The sequence below is a fragment of the Podarcis filfolensis genome (assembly GCF_964270895.1).
Source record: "Podarcis filfolensis genome assembly, chromosome: 2".
NCBI lineage: Eukaryota > Metazoa > Chordata > Lepidosauria > Squamata > Lacertidae > Podarcis > Podarcis filfolensis.
In genome coordinates, this window is record NC_139605.1 from 25,825,307 (window position 1) to 25,843,987 (window position 18,681).

The following is an 18,681-nucleotide window of genomic DNA, read 5'->3' on the forward strand; positions in this document are numbered from 1 at the left end:
TTGCTGCTCTTTTTCCATTTTTTCATTCCCCCCCCCCCCCACCTTCCAGGCATTCACAACTCTATTCAGACGTGACACTCAACTGAGTGTGCTTGAGGCAATCATCATTTTAAATTACCTCACAGGGTTGTTGTAGGAGCATAATGGCGGGAGCAGGGAGAGAAAATAATATATGCTGCCCCTGAGCTTCCTGGGAAGAAAGATGGATGAAAATGCAATAAATTAATTCCAGCACTGTCCAAGTCCACTGGACTGCAACAGCTGCTTAAACGAGGAAATTAAAAATCTCCAGGGTGCCTATAAATTTGTAGGGCATTATTATAAACAACGAAGGAGGAAAAGGAGGTTATATTACATAAGAACTGACCTTTATTGCAACTGCTGCCATTATGTAGCTATATCAATCCTTGAATAATAATAATAAAAAGATCTTAAAATAGAGCAACATGCCAGTAATCAAAGTCGACAAGAGCAAACAAACTCTACTGCTGGTCTGACTGATGTCTCTGAAAACAGCACACGCCAAACTAAACAACTCACAAGGCTAGAGACTTGCTTTGAGGCTAAGAGAAATCTCTGAAGATTATGCTTAACAAGACCACTGGAAAACAAAAATTACAACCATGATATATTAGACAAAAACCCACGCCACAAAATCTATACAGAACTGAATGTGCAGTATGTGTTAATTTATTCATGGTCCCTGGATTAAGAAGGAATGGCTTTCTCCCACATTATTCATTAGTGAACATGCAATGTTATAAAGCACATGGCAAAATTTATGTGTACTTACAATGCATCCCTCGCCAACTATAAATCCCACATTTTACCGCAAGGAGATGTTCCTTGAGCTAATGTTAATTCTAATGTTCACTTAAAAAAAAAGAAATCAGTGCTATGTTCTGTCCCTTTATACTCCTTTTTGGCTGAGATTATTACAAAATATTAAAATGCAGAAAAAATGATAGAACACTAATCTGCATTTGCCTTGCAGATTTCTTAGATACAGTTGTTACATAGGAAAAAAGGCAAAGAGATAAACTGAAGTGCCAGTTCAGTGCTCACATTCAAACGTCTCATTTCCAATCCTCCAAACCCATCATTTGGAAGAAAGGGGAGCTCCCACATCTGCCTACCACGTTCTACGTTGCCTTAAAGATTTCCAGGTTTCTAAGATTACCTGGCGTGCTCTGGTCCATGGGGTCACAAAGAGTCGGACACGACTAAACGACTGTTGTTGCTGCTGCTGTTTAGTTGTTTAGTCGTGTCCGACTCTTCGTGACCCCATGGACCAGAGCACGCCAGGCACTCCTGTCTTCCACTGCCTCCCGCAGTTTGGTCAAACTCATGCTGGTAGCTTCGAGAACACTGTCCAACCATCTCGTCCTCTGTTGTCCCCTTCTCCTTGTGCCCTCCATCTTTCCCAACATCAGGGTCTTTTCCAGGGAGTCTTCTCTTCTCATGAGGTGGCCAAAGTATTGGAGCCTCAGCTTCAGGATCTGTCCTTCCAGTGAGCACTCAGGGCTGATTTCCTTAAGAATGGAGAGGTTTGATCTTCTTGCAGTCCAGGGGACTCTCAAGAGTCTCCTCCAGCACCATAATTCAAAAGCATCAATTCTTCGGCGATCAGCCTTCTTTATGGTCCAGCTCTCACTTCCATACATCACTACTGGGAAAACCATAGCTTTTGTTAGCAAGGTGATGTCTCTGCTTTTTAAGATGCTAAACAACAACAACGACTAAACAACAACAAAGATTACTGTCACTGTCAAAGAACAACTCAACATTATAGCTATGCTCTACGGTAGTGTAGGAAGGAAGCTGAGGTGAAGTCTTTGGCTCAACCAGGACTTTCAGTCATACTGAGGTCAATTAAGTTCATCTTATTCTCCATATACCATAATGTGGGCCATTGGTGACTAAGACAATGGTTCAAAAAGCTTAAATCCTCAGAAAATGAGGGAGGGGAGGAAGAGAATAAATACATCAGAACATGGACCCAAAGTGCACTCAAATTCAGCACGTATGAATGTCATGCTAGAAAATTCCCAACACTTGTAAATTATCAGTGCATCCCCGCCCATTGTCCTCTGGTTAATCCAGAGCCAAACTGGCTTCCACTCTCTAGTTCCCTGCCAAGCACAGTGCTTTTAAAAAGTATTATTGGTTGGCAATGTTGGTAGCATCCAGTTGTTGATTAATAATAATCTGGTTACATTATTAGATTATAATAGGTTCTCCAAGTGTCTGCCAGCCTAATACTGGGCATTAACTGTGCTCGTTCATTAAAAGGGACTCTGTCCATGGAATAAAAGGACAATTTGCAGCTCAGAAAAACTGGTTAGAAGCCAAGTAGTTATGTGTCCTATTCCACATTCACCGTAATATAGTATTATTTACTCTAGGATACAACTGAAGATTATCTCCATTCTAAAACTAATCTTGTTAAGTTTAATTTGACATAGCTATTGGTTTTATGGAGATATTATTGAGATATGATTTTGCTGTTTTATTTGTGTAGTGATTAAATTATATTAATAAGTATCCTAAGGCCCAGTTCAAAGAACAGTGGATATAGAATAATAACTTTAATGAAATCATAGTTGGGTTCACAATTTCCCCCCTTTCAAATTAATAAATTTGGTTCAAAACCTAGTGACAGTTACGTTTATGAATAGGCTAATGGGTTGCCACTTGTCTGCAACAGTTTTGTTCCAGATGAGGGGTCAGCAAACTTTTTCAGCAGGGGGCCGGTCCACAGTCCCTCAGACCTTGTGGGGAGCCGGACTATATTTTTTGGTGGTGGGAAATGAAGAAATTCCTATGCCCCACAAATAACCCAGAGATGCATTTTAAATAAAAGCACACGTTCTACTCATGTAAAAACCCTCTGATTCCTGAACCGTTCACAGGCCAGATTTAGAAGGTGATTGGGCTGGATCCGGCCCCCAGGCCTTAGTTTGCCTACCCATGTTCAAGATCAACACAACTACAGGAGAATCCCCAAAACTGATTTTCACAAACACAGCATGCACTTGAGTAGGGGAAGCCAAAGTAGTGCTGCCCAGATGTTGCTGGCCAAAGGGGTACCATCCAGATGTTTCACTATAACTCCCTCAGACCCAGCTGCCATGGCCAGTGGTCAGGGATAATGGAAGTTGCAGTTCAACAACTATGATGGCTATGCATGCACTAGATTTTAAGAATCATCTAGTCCAACCCCCTGCAAGGCAGGATTATGCAGATGTCCATTATGGGGATCAAACCTGCAACTTTGGCGTTATCAGCACCACACTCTAACTAACTGAGCTAACAACCAGATGTGTGTCCATAAATCTTGTGCAATTAGTAGTCTCCTACTTATTGTGTCCTGTCCCAGCTGGGCTGAGAGCAAGGAGTGACCCGGCCATCAGCAAGAAGCATCAAGGAACAGTTGGCAGGTTTCCAGGACAAATTTAAAGTCTACAGGACTTAGCTGAGTTCAGAGCTGCCGAGCAAGTCTTCAACTGTGTTCTAATCTCACCTGGAACTCTGGGTGATGGATGTGGAACCTACCCATAATGAGATGGCTGGAAGCAGGGCCACAGCAGATTAGTAGAGTTACCTGCTTTCTGTGCATGATGTCATAGACACAATCTCCCCCCCCCTCCAGTTAAAGGATCCAAGGCAGCAATCCCTGCCCAAAGCTTTAGAGGGCCTAACTGCCAGAGTAGGCAGGGTCACATTGACTGTAACTTTAATACTCTTTTGGTGGTGTAATTAGTAGAAATATGGATGTATGTGGTACAACAACTGCACAACATATTTTAAAAAATCTGCCTGTGTGAGCTCCTTTGTAGCAGTTTTGTACTATTGTGCCAATCCTAGCTTGAACCAGAGGTTTCTATTACAGTATATATATATATATATATATATATATATATATACACACACACACAACTGCTCAGTGTTAAAAGTATTCAAACTTCTTCATGGCCTTCTAAATGGACTTCTTGCAGCAAGTTGCAAAGTCTAGGTCTTTACAATATGCCAATAGACAGAAAGATAATAAATACAAAATCTACACTGGGTTCAAGAAGTGATCACTATCATTCTAAACAGACAGCACATCAGACTTTCCCTTTTTTCCTTTTTTGGAATCTTCAGTGAAGCTCAGATGGGCTACACACCATGCAATCCTGTATATGAGTATTTAGAAGACCTTCTGAGTTCAGCAGAGCATACTGCCAGGCAAGTGAGTATAAGATTACAGACTTGTAGATTTTGAGAAATTTTGCCATACACAGGAGACAATTTTCCTATAGACTAAGATTTAACTTAGCCTACTGTGAGCATCTTCAAGTAACATTGATGGCTGATTCTATTATCATTGTAATGGAAACAACTTCCGAATCACTGTCACAAATCCATGTAGCTAAGCTTTCCACAATCATAACAGACCCAATCTTAAAATAAAACAGTCAAATACTTAACATATGCACACATACACACATTTTATTGCACATATCAATCTCCCACGTTCATGTTCTACCTCCAATATGGCTAAACGTTCGTCCATTATATTTCATATCTCTGCAAAAACATTTCATTCATTAACATGCAGGAAATTCCACACTGCCAAATATTTTCTGAGCATCTGTTCAGATGACAGCTTGTCTATATCTGCCGATACAGTGGCTAGCAATAAAAAAGAAACAGAAAAACTGTATTGACTGATCAAAATTAGTACTAACTGGCTCCAACAGAATAACTGGGCTTTAGCTTTGAATGTCACATTGAAAAAGGAGCCCACAACATAAGGCGATTCACACAAATGGATCCTTTCGTCCAAAGCCAAATTATTGCACAGGAAGGCAATTTGCAGGTTCCCATCACCATATGCTGCTGCCTCCCACATGGCAATTAGGCACAGTGGGAGAAGGTCCCATTAGTGATGGTGGGACCTTTTTTCTAAGCCTAATTGCCATGGGGCGGGGAGGGGGAATAATGGGAGGCTTAAATGTGGGTGGGTGGGTGGATACAGAACGGATGGATGAGACTGCACTCACTTTTGGTTTGGGCTTCACTAGCCCCAGCCATAGTTGGTAAGCTGCCACCCACCCAACCACTTCCCCTTGACTTTAAACAACTCTTCTAACTCTTGAAGCATAGACTATGTATGGAAGGCCTCCTTGAGATAAAAGTCAGTCGTGTCCCCTTCCTGTTTGCATTCACTAAGGGAAATGTCAAATATCTACCCTTTTACATTCCATTCCATTCAACAAGAGAGTGGTAGTCTTAAAGAATACCTGAAAATGGTGTCCTGTTTGGCAGCTCATTGCAAGCCCAATTATGGCTTACTAGACCACATCAACATGCTAACTCCAATAGAGGAGTTTGCACTTACTCTGATCCTCCCCAGGGTCATCTGGGCTCAGGATCATAGTTAATCTCTCTCCTTTCTAAACCACAAGTGGCAGGTGTTACTCCCTAACCATGCCAGTGAATACCACGTTCCTCAAGGCAAGTCTTGGGACCACACCCTTCACCTTTAAGGTGGCCTAAGGCTGCCTGGCGTGCTCTGGTCAATGGGGTCACGTAGAGTCGGACACGACTAAATGACTAAATCACAACAACAACAAGAAGGCTGCTCACAAAACCTTTATTACCTCATAACTTCCCACACCTACCTGACATGAGAAAGAGCAAGGTCACCTTACCCCACCCCCACCCCACCCAGCGGGAATAACTTCAAGGAGTTCCCTCTGTAGAACTAGCAAAAAGATGTCATTACTCAAATGGCTTTGACACCTGAGATGAACAGACCCACCTCATTTCAGTAATTTTAAGTTGTTTTAAGCTTTTCAAATATTGTGTTTTAATTGTTGTAACCAGCCCTGGGACCTTGGAGTGAAGGCCAGGTGATGATGATGATTATTCCAGTTGACCTAGTTCAGTTCACTCAGAATACAATGAATTAATACAAGTTTCATAATTCTTTTAAGTTGCACAGCCCTGGAGTGGTCCATTTATTATGGATGCTACTACTGGTGCCTTCAAAATATTATGCAGCCATTCTTGTAGTCGTGGAGGGAACTACTTTGTAAGGAAGAATTTCCTCAAACAATCACAGTACAGAAATGATTATCCCATGTCTGGAGTCTCTAAAATACCAAGCCCTATATATGACAAAGGAAATTCAAGGCTATTGCAGCCCACATACTGTACATAGCATGGCTTGTTCACAGATTATTAAGAGCAAAGGAACAATACAAAAATCCTGCTGTGATTTATATGAACATCCTAGGAAGAGAGAAGAAGAGCAAGTCAAGAGACCATGGTTTTGCCACAATTTGCTGAGCCTTTCAGCTCATTTCAATCCTTCATTTAATCCATGAGTTGGCCGATTCAGATAATCATTTTTATAATGACGAACTACTTCAAAACTCATCCTATGAAAACTGTAGTCACAAGGAGAGGTAGTAGTCCGTCAAAATAGTGCAGCAGTGGGAGTGGAGAAGAATTAAAAGTCATTTGTAACACATAAAGCTACCTCATGTCAGGAGCCAGAGTCCGGAGTAGGTCAGTAATAAAACAGCCAGTGTCAGTGAAGTTACCTCTTTCTTCATAGAAACCAAAACAGTGATCACACCAGTGATCTTCCCAGTCGGTCTTGCCCCAATGAGGCAGCTGTGAGGACTAAAGGCCCCTGGCTTCTCACCACTCCCTAAAACGCGCCCCCCCAGTTCCTTTTTCAGCAGCCTAAGGCCTTGCTGTCTTGTCTCTCTTTGCTCCACCCTCTTCATTCCTCTTCATGTTCTGGGAGACCAGGAGGGAGGAGAGCTTGTTGCAGCAGGAGGGGGAGACTCCCTGGATTCTTCCGCAGCCTGCCTTGTATCTGTCTCCTGGCCCACTTCCTCTCCTACCTCTGAGTCTGGACTGTTCTCTGCCCCAGCCTCTTCTTGCTCACTAAACCTTGTTGCCTCTTCAGCTTCCAACACCTCCTCCTCCCCATCTGCTCCCTATGACCACACATTGTCATCCCACCACCAATCCCCTGGCTCTAAGCCTTCTTCCCTTGGGGGTTCCCCAGCTGTTGCCTCCCATCATTCCTCTGCATCCAGCCAGTCCATGACACCTTAACTGGAGGCAGAGCATTGAGCCATCTAGCTCAGTATTGTCTCCACTAACTGGTTTCAGGAAGAGGACATTCCCAGCTCTGCCAGAAGATGTGAGGAACTGAACCTTTTGCCTTATATGCGTAAAGCAAATGCTCTACCACTGAACTATAGCTTCTCCCCATTCTGTTGCAGCAACATGGTAGAATTCACCTTCCCATGGAGAGCATCAACACAAATGTCAGTTACCATGCGAGTGTTCACTGTACCACATTCATCTGAAACCAATCAATGTGAAAAGAAATCAGCAACTTAAATTATATCCCAGGGCACTTGATGCATGAACAGGTAAATTAATTTTGATACATCTATTCCCCTCTTATACAAGCGCACACCTGAAGTGAAATTAAGTTGCTAAAAGTTGGTGGTATTCTATTTGTTTCCAAGGACCTGAGAACAGGTAAACTAAATGAGAATAGCCTGAATAACATTCTTAAAGCTGCAAACTTGTGGGACCAGAGTAGAAGCCTCTGCAAAACGATGTGGCGTGGGACATAAGCAGCAGAAAGGGAGAGTTTTGCTCCTCTGTAGATACCTCTGAGAAGGTATCTGCAGACGTCCCTCACCTGCAGAGCACAGTGATCGGGTGGGTAAGTAAGGGGTGAGATCATCCTTCAGGTATCCTGATCATAAACTGTATAGGACTTTATACACTAAAACCAGAACTCTGAACTTAGCAGTAACTTTGTCTGACATATTTCAAGTATATCACCACTATTCTTCAAAGCCAATAGTCACTTCATTTCAAATCTCTTCCATGAGAAGTCTTCAAGCACAGGATGTCAATAAATTAGGTATAGAGAAACTGAGGCCCTATGATGTTGCTGGACCAAAACACTCATCATCTTTGACCACTGATGGAATTGGGGGTTAGACAACATCTAGAGGGCCTTAGGAATCCTCATCCCTGTAAGAAACTTTCTGGATTGCTTCTCAAGTAGTATTTATTTTTAAAGAGTCCACACTATCTTCTATTCTTTCTGTATTTTTATATGCGCGTGAGAAGCGGCTGGGAAAGATGGAAGGAGAAGGCGGCATGAATGAGCATGCAATGCAAGCTCTCATGATGTATACTTTGGGTTCCTATCTCAAAGCGTTTCCTTCCTTGGAGGTTTTGAGCTTGGATGGCCATGTCAGGGATGCTTTGGCTGAGATTCCTGTACTGCAGGGGGTTGGACTGGATGACCCTCAGGGTCCCTCCCAACTCCCAATTCTATGGTTCTATGAGTCTCTCTCTCCTTCATAAACCTTTCTGTCTATCTTTTCTCCTACTGAGTGTCCCCATTTTCCAGCTGGAGACACACAGAAGGGTACTTAAGGGAGAGAATTGTCTTCAGATGAAGGACAGTATGGAAACTTAATAAATAATAGTAACAATAATTATATATCCACTTATTGACATCTCCTGGGTGGAAAGCGTGTCTGCCATACAATGATGGGGGACACACACAAAATGCTGGACTATACTGCTGCTAAATATGACAGAGCTGTATAACATATTCATGGTGTAGAAAAGGTTATCACACTAAAACGTTGGGACACCCAATGAAGTTCAGGAGAGACAAAATAAATTACTTATTCACAGATTGCTTTGTTAAACTATAGAATTCACTCCCCCAGGAGGTAGTGATGACCACCAAGTGGGATTAGACAAGTTCAGGAGGCTAAAGCACTCAACGGCTAATAGGCATAATTCTACTCCCATTGTCAGTCGTACCAGTTGCTGGGGATCACAAGTGGTGAGAGAGCTGTTGTACTCAGATCCTGCTTATGGGCTTCTTATCCGGCCGGACTAGAAGGACCTTTGACCTGATCCAGGAAGATTCTTCCTATGTTTATGTTAAATCATCAGGCACTTATCCACAGAATATCAAAACAGCTAATCTTAACTTCATAACCACTTTCAGGCAATTTTTGGCCCGCCACATTCTATACAATGTGCATTCTTCTTTTAACAGGAAATTGCACTCTTCTTTTCATAGGAAATTGCGCTAACTATTGAAATATTGATATGTCATTGACCTGCTTCCCACTTCCCTTCCCACAAAAATATCTAGCTGAATTCTGCCAGAAGAAACACAGCACGGTCCTGTTCCATCTCTTGCCTGTCAGTCTCCTCACAGTTTATATTTTACCAAACACTCCCTTAAGATATCTGTAATAATGAACAGCTGTTTTGGGTCCTGGGGTGGGGGGGAGTACAGTGTAACACATTACAGTCATACCTTGGGTTACAGACACTTCAGGTTGCGTTTTTCAGGTTATGGAACGCCGAAACCTGGAAGTACCGGAACGGGACACTTCCGTGTTTCGGTGGTCGCATATGCGCAGAAGCACCAAAGCGCAACTCGCAGGCGCGCAGGTGCGGGTTGCAAACATGCATCCTGCATGGATCACGTTTGCAACCCAAGCGTCCACTGTACAGGGAAATCTACACAACTTTACCAGAAATAGGTGACACTTTTGCCATTGCCCTTAGCAATGTCAGCATTTAATGCACAGCTCTGCCTGCCTGCTACTAATCAAGGAGGCAGACCCAGCCAAGGAGTTGTGTGTGTGTGTGTGTGTGTGTGTGTGTGTGTGTGTGTTCGCGCGTGCGCGCGTGTGTGTGCACGACCAAGTAATTCTGGGGTGCTGTTAGTCAGTCATTTTCTCAGTTGGGGCCAGGCTCATGATTCTATACCAACAATCTATCAATGGCACAAGTCAAGAATGGTTGTAGGACTTTACAAATACTGAATCTGAAATTGAAAGTTCTGCTTGCATGAAACAATCCTTCCCAAAAGCTGCGTTGGTGGGTAGGAGTGGATCTGCTGGCTCCCTCACAATTCTGCCAATATTTCCGCCCCACTCACTGAATGTGGTTTACTGCGTTAGGTTGCAGATAATAATTGCAGTGCATTCTGCCTGACCTCCTGATTTTAATTAAGTCTCTGAGCAAGACAGATTTTCATTTACCACCTTGAAGACAAGCTCAACTATCTCATAATTAATGGACAGCAATGCCTAACTTTTAATAACCTCCAAGATACAAAGTTATTCCCGATGCTTGCTTTGCAACTCGGTCTACGTTGCACCAAGAAGATACACCAAAGTCAGAGCACAGAATGCACTGCAAAGGGATAAACAAAATTACACTACTGTCATGATTTATACTGGGCCAAAAGGTCAAAAATAGACATCTCCATAGCTATAATTTCATGTGTTATCAAGAGATGTCCACTGAGGCAATGGGTATTCAACATTTACTTCAGAACGTGTCACTCAATAATCACATCCACACCAGTACAGTGTTTGCCATGTCAAGGAGGACTTTTTCTTTTTAAGAAATACTTACAAATGGGGTCCCTAATTTTGCGAGCTAGAACATTTTTGCATGATTTGGCAGCTTACAAATGAGAGTAAAGAAGAAGCATCTGTCAAGTCCCAAAGGCAGCTTGGCTCAGTGGAATGCAATTTCTTACCTGAAAAACATAGAGAAGAAATGCACATTTACATTCTACTCCACAGACATTAATAACACATTTACTATATTAAAACATATGCAAAATCAGCCCTTTCTGCCAAGCTCAGAAAGATGTCTGCATCAACTATTTTATACAGTATTAAAAATCCACACACATCTTCTAATTAAAACGACTTCAGAAGCATTTATATCTAGCCAGGCAGAAACAGGGGGGAGGGGGGGAGGGATGCATAATCAATATATTTCTACTGAAGATACATCTCTCCACCGCCACCAGATGTCGGGTCCTTAAATGATTGCTACATTTTTCACACTTCCATTTTTCACATTTTCAGAAAAGGGAATTAGTATGTTTCACCCAAATCACTGATTTGAACCAGAATAAAAATGCATCTTTGGCCAAGTATAATGCCTTGCATAGGAACTTTTTAAACAGCACCACCAGTTCTTAATAAACTTGTTCTCCAAACAAGTGCTGGTGAAACTTCAAAGCATATCAGAGACTGCCTTCCTGTTTCTAGAGCCCTCCAACCAGCTCTCAATTGCACTGTCTTGCTCAACACCATCAGAGAAGCTGCACAGGTTGCCATCAAACGTCTCCAGAAAGGCTATCACAGGCGGGAGATACAACCCAAAAAAAACCCACTGAAATTGCTGGCTGTCCAACATGGGTACGACTGAACAGCAAGAGGCATCGTGTGTGTGACAAGCTTGTACCAAAGGTGGTTTAAGGGTTGCGAAACCAGTGCAGCCGCACTGGGTGCCACACTGTAGGGGGTGCAACAACAACACTGTAGAACAGAGCGTGAGAGGCAGAGGGTGCTGTATTTTAGGGTCACACAGGCCACCGTTGAAATTTGAGAGCCCAAAGTCCACTGTTGCTTGCGTATTCTATGTGTGTGCAAGCACACAAATTGTGGTGGCTGTACCACTAGTGGCATGTGGCCCTTGGTGGGCTGGTGAGCTGTCAATGTGGCCCTCAGGCTGAAAAAGGCGAGTAGCCTCAGCTCCAATCCCTATGCACTATAGCTTTTGTATTGTGAAAAGACATTACATGTGGCCAATAGCTTTTAATCTTTAATAGGTTATTGTATTTTAGTGTTTTGTTGAGAGCCGCCCAGAGTGGCTGGGGAAACCCAGCCAGATGGACGGGGTATAAATAAATTATTATTATTATTATTATTATTATTATTATTAACAGAGAAAGCGAGAGATAGCGGAAGAGGGAGAGCACAGTTCCCAAAATATATGTCTATCGCCCATACTTTTTACTGCAGGATACATTCTTGCTGTATATAGCATGGAGCCACCTTGAATTGTCTAAAATCCTCATGGTGACCTACTTACAAACATAGCACCCTTCCCTCTCTCCTATAGTGCTTCCCATCAAGTCATTTGGAGTACAAACGCAGACAGCTTTATGAGCTTGGAATCATTCCAAGCAATCATCGAGCGGTCATGAGCCAATAACTATGCTGCTAAGCTTGCAATGACATGAGCCGATCTAGTAATTAAGTTCATAAATTTTTATTAATCTTGTAAAGTTCCCATCGTGGCATGTAGCAAACATATTAAGTGACTAATAAATACCACAGACAAGAAGAATCAATAGCCTGCCATTAATGCATTACCAAGAAATGAAACACAAGCCAATAGGATACAGGCAACAGGTTGTGTAGTGCACATGCTGGGGTTGGAATTCTGCACTACAAAGAACCCATAATTCTATAATATAAAAACATTCTGCAAAAAACCACTTAAATGATGCTTTGTAAAAAAAAAAAAAATACTTTTAATTATATTGGACAAAGAAGGGTGGGACTAATCAACATTGCAGATCAATGCTCACCAAGAATTGAACTGGTACATAGGACAGAAGATCAGAATCCTTATATACCTGCTTTGGCCATCATCTACACCAGGGGTTCCCAATTACTGAGGACCCCTTATTTTGCAAAAGCCAAGCCATGGACCCCCCCACTTTTGAAAATTTTGATAGCTCTATGGTAGTTACCTCTGCAAAACAATTTTTTGAACAATAAGCAATAAACCCCAATAAGCAAAGGATTTTAGGTATACTTAAAAAATAAGCCCCAATAGCCCCAATAAGCCCCAATAAGCAAAGGATTTTAGGTATACTTAAAAAAAAGAATAGGGCTAAGCGATATCTGGTTTTCAACATCGTGATATATCAGCAGCTAAACATTGTGATATTCTGATATATTATGATGTCTGAAATTCCGCTATATCACGATGTCACGGAGATCACACGGGTGGGGGGCATGCAGATCAGGTGTGGGGATGAGGGAAGGAACAGCATTATCGGCTGAGATCACCATGCGATATCAGCGAAGCCTTGAAATCAGCTGCCCTGCTCCCTTCGCATTAAGAGCGATATATTGCTGAGTATTGCCAGATTAAAATTGTTATGGCGGTGTTATTTCAAAACAGATTTTGGCCAATATATTGAAAAGCTGCAGAGGGCTAAAAGAGACCATAAAATTTGTGATATTACCATGCAAAAATGACAAAAAATTAGTTGGGAGGGAGGCAAGGGATGCTGAGAGCATTCTACGGACCCTCAAAGGTCCCCAGACCTCTAATTGGGAACCACTGACCTACACAATCCTCTAATTTCAAAGCATGTGTCAAAAACTTTCCTCCTATTTTCAGGTTTCTTTCTTCTTACCCAATACCCTCAGCTGTTATGAGGACCAGAATGTTCCTTCAACATACAAAGGAACTTGAAGGTGCTGGCTGCACCTCTGTGGGGAGGGAATTCCACAACTTAGGAACAGCTACAGATAATACCCTCTCCCAGACTGCTATCCTCCACATATCTGAGGGTGGTGGAACTACCAAGAAATCCTAACTCACAAGGGGTCTGTAGGAAAGGAGACAGTCTTTCAGACATCTGGGATCTAAATCGTGCAAGGCTTTAAACACTAATGCGACCGTTTCGACTTGGGCTTGGAAATGAACCGGCAACCTAGTGCAGCTGTTTTAATGCAGGAATTGCATGTGTTCCTAGTGGAACTCTTCCCTAAGCTATATTTTGGATCAGTTGGAAGTCTCCCCTGTCTTCATATTCCTACATCTAGCCTGCATGAGCCGCTTAATTGGATAAGGAAGTAAAATCCTAGTCCTGCTCCCTGCAACTTACTTACAGTGGTACCTCGGGTTACATACGCTTCAGGTTACAAACACTTCAGGTTACAGACTCCGCTAACCCAGAAATAGTACCTCGGGTTAAGAACTTTGCTTCAGGATGAGAAGAGAAATCTTGCTCCGGTGGTGCGGCAGCAGCAGGAGACCCCATTAGCTAAAGTGGTGCTTCAGGTTAAGAACAGTTTCAGGTTAAGAACGGACCTCCAGAATGAATTAAGTATGTAACCAGAGGTACCACTGTACTTACTTACTTACTTAATTGATTATGAAATTTATATACCACTTTATGGTAAAAAACCAAAAACCCACCTCAAAGTGGTCTCCAAAAATACCTTCCTGCTGAGTTCATAATAACATGCTATCAAACATTCTGCTTTTTCCCTGAACTCCCTTCATTTACTGTACCATCCACTACTTGTCCATAGTCTATGTAAATTTGTTCCAAACTGGATGGCTGCACACTGGCAACCCCTTACACAGCCCAGAAGCAGAAAAAAGGGCAGCAATATCTCTTTCACCGTAGAATCTGTGAAGCAACCAAGGCTGCTCATAAGTACAAGGAAGTGATGTGCATAATGCCATGATCCTGAAAACCACAAGGGATTTTCGCTTGCCTCAGGCACACAGTTGTGGCCATGCATAAACCCAACATTTAGCCATGGGCATGTAACCAATCTCATCTTCTGCTCGGGGGGGGGGGGATAAAATGTGCAAAGCAGAGCATATAAATACAGTGGTACCTCTGGTTACGAACTTAATTCGTTCCGGAGGTCCATTCTTAACCTGAAACCGTTCTTAACCTGAGGTACCACTTTAGCTAATGGGGCCTCCTGCTGCCGCCGCGCCACCAGCACGCAATTTCTGTTCTGATCCTGAGGTAAAGTTCTTAACCCAAGGTACCACTTCCGGGTTAGCGGTGTCTGTAACCCGAAGTGTTTGTAACCCGAGGTGTTTGTAACCCGAGGTACCAGTGTACTGAGAATTACTCCATCAAAAACGTCATGCCAGAGAGATGGTTTGGCTCTTCAAATCCAGGTAAGTCTCTCAGCGATCGCCCTCTAATTTCATCAAGGCCCAAGGCATGTTAAATGCTGGAACATTAGCATCTGGCTTTTGTTAACCAAGCTCCCGCCGCCAAAGTCAAGATCGATCAAGCCTTATATACGAGGCATGAGTATTTATGAGATCTGTCTCTGTGCTTTCTAGTGGCTCTTAAAGCAGCAGCTTCTTAATGTTTAATGAGTACTTGCAGCAAACCATCATTAGAACAACATGCTTAAACTGTGACACATGTGGCAATTCCACTCTATTCTCTCCACTGCTTTGACAGTCTGTTTGCCCTAACGGGAATTAGTAACTCACTCACTCTCTGTTTTGATGCAGTTTGCCTTACAATCTAAGTAGCCCTCTACCTTACATGCTCCTTGCAAATGTAGTTTTCCCCTTCATGGCACAGGGCTAAAAATATTATCAGTTAATCACAGGTTTTAAAATACCCGGGAAAGTGTTTCAGAAGATGTGAAGAGTATGTAGGCAACTCTTCTTTAAAAGGTTTTTGCAGACAATGGATTTAGCTGCATCACACAGTCACAAGGAACCAGCTTCCATAAATATCTTCTAAATATCATCTGAACTTAAGGATTTATTTTAATCCTTTCTACCTGCCTATTTATGACGTGAAATTACCATATGGCTCATTCAAAGGGAGACAGTTCACTGACACACACAAATACCATCGGTTGACAGCGTTCAATCAAGGTAAGATCGCTTGATCGCTTCCCCACTGGAAAGTGGAATCCTGGTTCTTCTGAAGAGCAAGTCTCATTTTTCATCTTTTTTTAAAAAAAAATCCATAAAATTTACAACTAGTTCCTAAGCGTGTTTAGTCGAGAAATAAGTTTGACTAAGTTTTCTGGGGAAGGCCCTACTGAATTCAGCAGGACTTACCTTTTAAGGGTTGAATCCAACAAAATAATTGTGCAAGCGGAACAAATTACATGAGCTCAATGGCTCCTCCACCTCCCCCCTGTGCTGTCTCCCCCCCCCCCAATTTGCTCCTGGGGGCTCAGTGAACCCTCAGCTGCCATTGCAGAAGTCACATTACACGTACAATTATTTATTTGGATGCAACCCTTAGTAAGTATGCAGTGCTAGCATTCTAATTGCTGGTCTGTTAACAATAATAACGAAAGTTATTTATATCCTGCTCTTTCACAAGTGTGCTCTGTTTGTAATCCTAACATGCTTAGAACCATCCCCTGCCATGTTCCCACTCTCCCGCACATGATGAAAGAAGCAGTGAAAACAAGGCCAAGATTTAACTTTTGTGTATTGCATCCAATCAGCTCCATATCGCACACATTTTGGGATATGTCAGAAACGATGTGCTTCAGGAAGCAAGCCAGGAGAGCAGTTCACATGAATTTTGGTCAGAAACAGTTGAGATGCCTTATTTACAAGAAAGAGAAAATGAGGGTCATTTCCAAAGGGTGTTAATAATAATTAAAAAAAAAGAAATGATGAAACGGGCCATCAAGTACTATGATTTATGCGAGCTTTTTGGGAGAAATCAATATTTAGAGAGACTCGCGGTATTTTATTGCTGCCATTTTTCATTTTACTGTGCTGCTAATATGAAGCTTGCAGACTACAGAGAGGTATGAAAACAAGAGCAAGAGCAGTTAAGCAAACAGTGGGATTCTATTTTAATTTTATTGTTTTGTACTAAAGAAGAATATTTCCTCTTTCAATGTAGGAGACGACTCAGTGATGCCTGACATCAAAAGAAGCTTTGGCAAATTATTAATTTTAACATTTATTTAGCTTTAATGCCCTGACTTATGCCAAATACTACGACTGGGTCTCCTCTAAGATCAACACCCAAAATAGAACGAATAACATTTCATAAGAATACCTCTTTCCCCAAATACCAAGAATCCAACCAATGAGAAACAGAAAACAGAACAGAATCCAATTCTTGGTGGGAGTCACAATTTGGGAATTTGACTTCACCACGTGGACTCGCCAAAACCCAAAGACGGTCCTGGAACCTTTATTCACCCCACCCCACCCCGGCCAGTCCTTGCAAATTCCTCCTTGCTTCTCAACTCCACTCTTCTTAATCCCCCTCCTTTGTGGCCATCTCTCACATGCAACCTGACAGGAGGAGGCAGGAAGTAGTCTGTAGAACCAGAGTGCAATTCTGACTCCTCTAGATGTTGCTCAAGAGCATGGGTAGGAAAACTAAGGCCCGGGGGCTGAATCCGGCCCCATCGCCTTCTAAATCCGGCCCATGGATGGTCCCAGAATCAGCGTGTTTTTACATGAGTAGAAGGTGTCCTTTATTTAAAATGCATCTCTGGGTTATTTGTGGGGCCTGCCTGGTGTTTTTACATGAGTAGAATGTGTACTTTTATTTAAAATGCATCTCTGGGTTATTTGTGGGGCATAGGAATTCGTTCATTTTTTTTTTCTTTTCAAAATATAGTCCAGCCTCCCACAAGGTCTGAGGGACCGTGGACTGGCCCCCTGCTGAAAAAGTTTGCTGACCCCTGCTCAAGAGCCTGCCTTCCAGATCTGCAGGACAGGCTTTTCCCAAAGCTGACTGCCCTCTTCTCCCCTTGAGGGAAAAAATGTGAGGGGGGAAGCGACACCTTTAATAAATCAGTCGCTGGCATAGATTTATGGGCTTCTGGCACACAGTGAAGAATTTTTTGTTCTCTCGTGCCTTCAGAGACAGTGTTTAGATTCAGTTCAATTTTGTTCAGCTTTTAGTCTTTATTTACAGCAGGACCAAAACTTAATGTAGGGGTTATGTTCCAGTGGTCCATGTACAAAGGCCCCCCAGGAACATGCCCCCCTTTCATGACCATCCCTATTCTACTAAACTCTGGGCAGGTCGTGTGAGGCCTCTGGAAGGCTGGGGGTGGCTCCTGCAAGTTCTCCCAAGAAGAAAACCAAGTATATAAAGAGCTTTTTCAGCCCACCGCCTTGCTTACTGGGCTCTGGGAAGGTTGCGCAAGATCCCGTGGGGTCTGCGTAAGATCTCATACGGCCTTCGCATCCTTGGAGATCCTGCCATCTTCCATTCTGTGGACAGGGCCAAGCCAGTGTAGACATCGCTGAGACAGGAATGCAAATTTGCTGGAAATGTTGGCTTGGGAGAGCACATCTTTGTTGGGAATTCCGCCCTGCCATGGGGTACCTACAATTCTCCTGATGCAGCACATGTCGAAGGCATTGAGGCAGGTGCCCATGAGTCGCTTCCAATAGTATTACGATCATGCCACAGTATGCTTACTGTTTAAAGGCATTCACTGCCTTTCTGGACGCAAATTCTCCTAGGCTACCTTACATGTAGAATCAAAATACAATCATGATTGAGTAGCAGGGTTTGTGAAATGTGTTAAGTTTCTTAACGTCACAAGCTCTATGTTCCATAAAAATACAGTATAAAAATATAACAATTCACCAAGATCCAAGTTGGTGGTAGATGGCAGGGAGGGAGCAGTTCAGACGGAGCAGGGTTTTGTGTCTCTTTTGCCTGCCTCCGGCGACATGGAGAGCTTCTGCTCCCACCTCCTAGCTTTGTGTACCTTTTGAAGATGTGGGATCAAAGGTCTTTTGGTCCTTGATCAAAGGTAACATCACCACAGTGTTGACTAACATAAGGCCTTAGCAGCTTGTTATTCCCATTTGTAACATAGCTGATGAATAAACTTTGCAGAAGAAGCGAATGCATAATTCCACACTTATAAGTTGCCTTCCAGTCCACTCGAGACACTAAGCCTTCAACAGATTCTTTGGAGGGTGTGTGAAATGCAAATGATTGACCTTCATGGGAATGGTTCATGTGTAGCAATTTTATCACCACGGAACTGCTTTGGAAAT

General features: G+C 42.7%; 1 protein-coding gene across 39 annotated transcripts in view; it reads right to left on the reverse strand.

Moving 5' to 3' along the window:
• MAGI1 (membrane associated guanylate kinase, WW and PDZ domain containing 1) overlaps nucleotides 1-18,681 on the reverse strand; it is a 458,236-nt gene that overhangs the window by 287,258 nt on the left and 152,297 nt on the right. Inside the window, exon 1 of one of the 39 annotated variants that reach the window (XM_083600342.1) lies at nucleotides 10,495-10,621. The exons of 37 other annotated variants lie outside the window; for them this stretch is intronic. The gene's annotated coding sequence lies outside the window, so the exon portion shown is untranslated. Of the gene's footprint in view, nucleotides 1-10,494; nucleotides 10,622-18,681 lie in introns of those variants that run through there. One more of the 39 variants, XM_083600346.1, reaches the window with a different exon arrangement.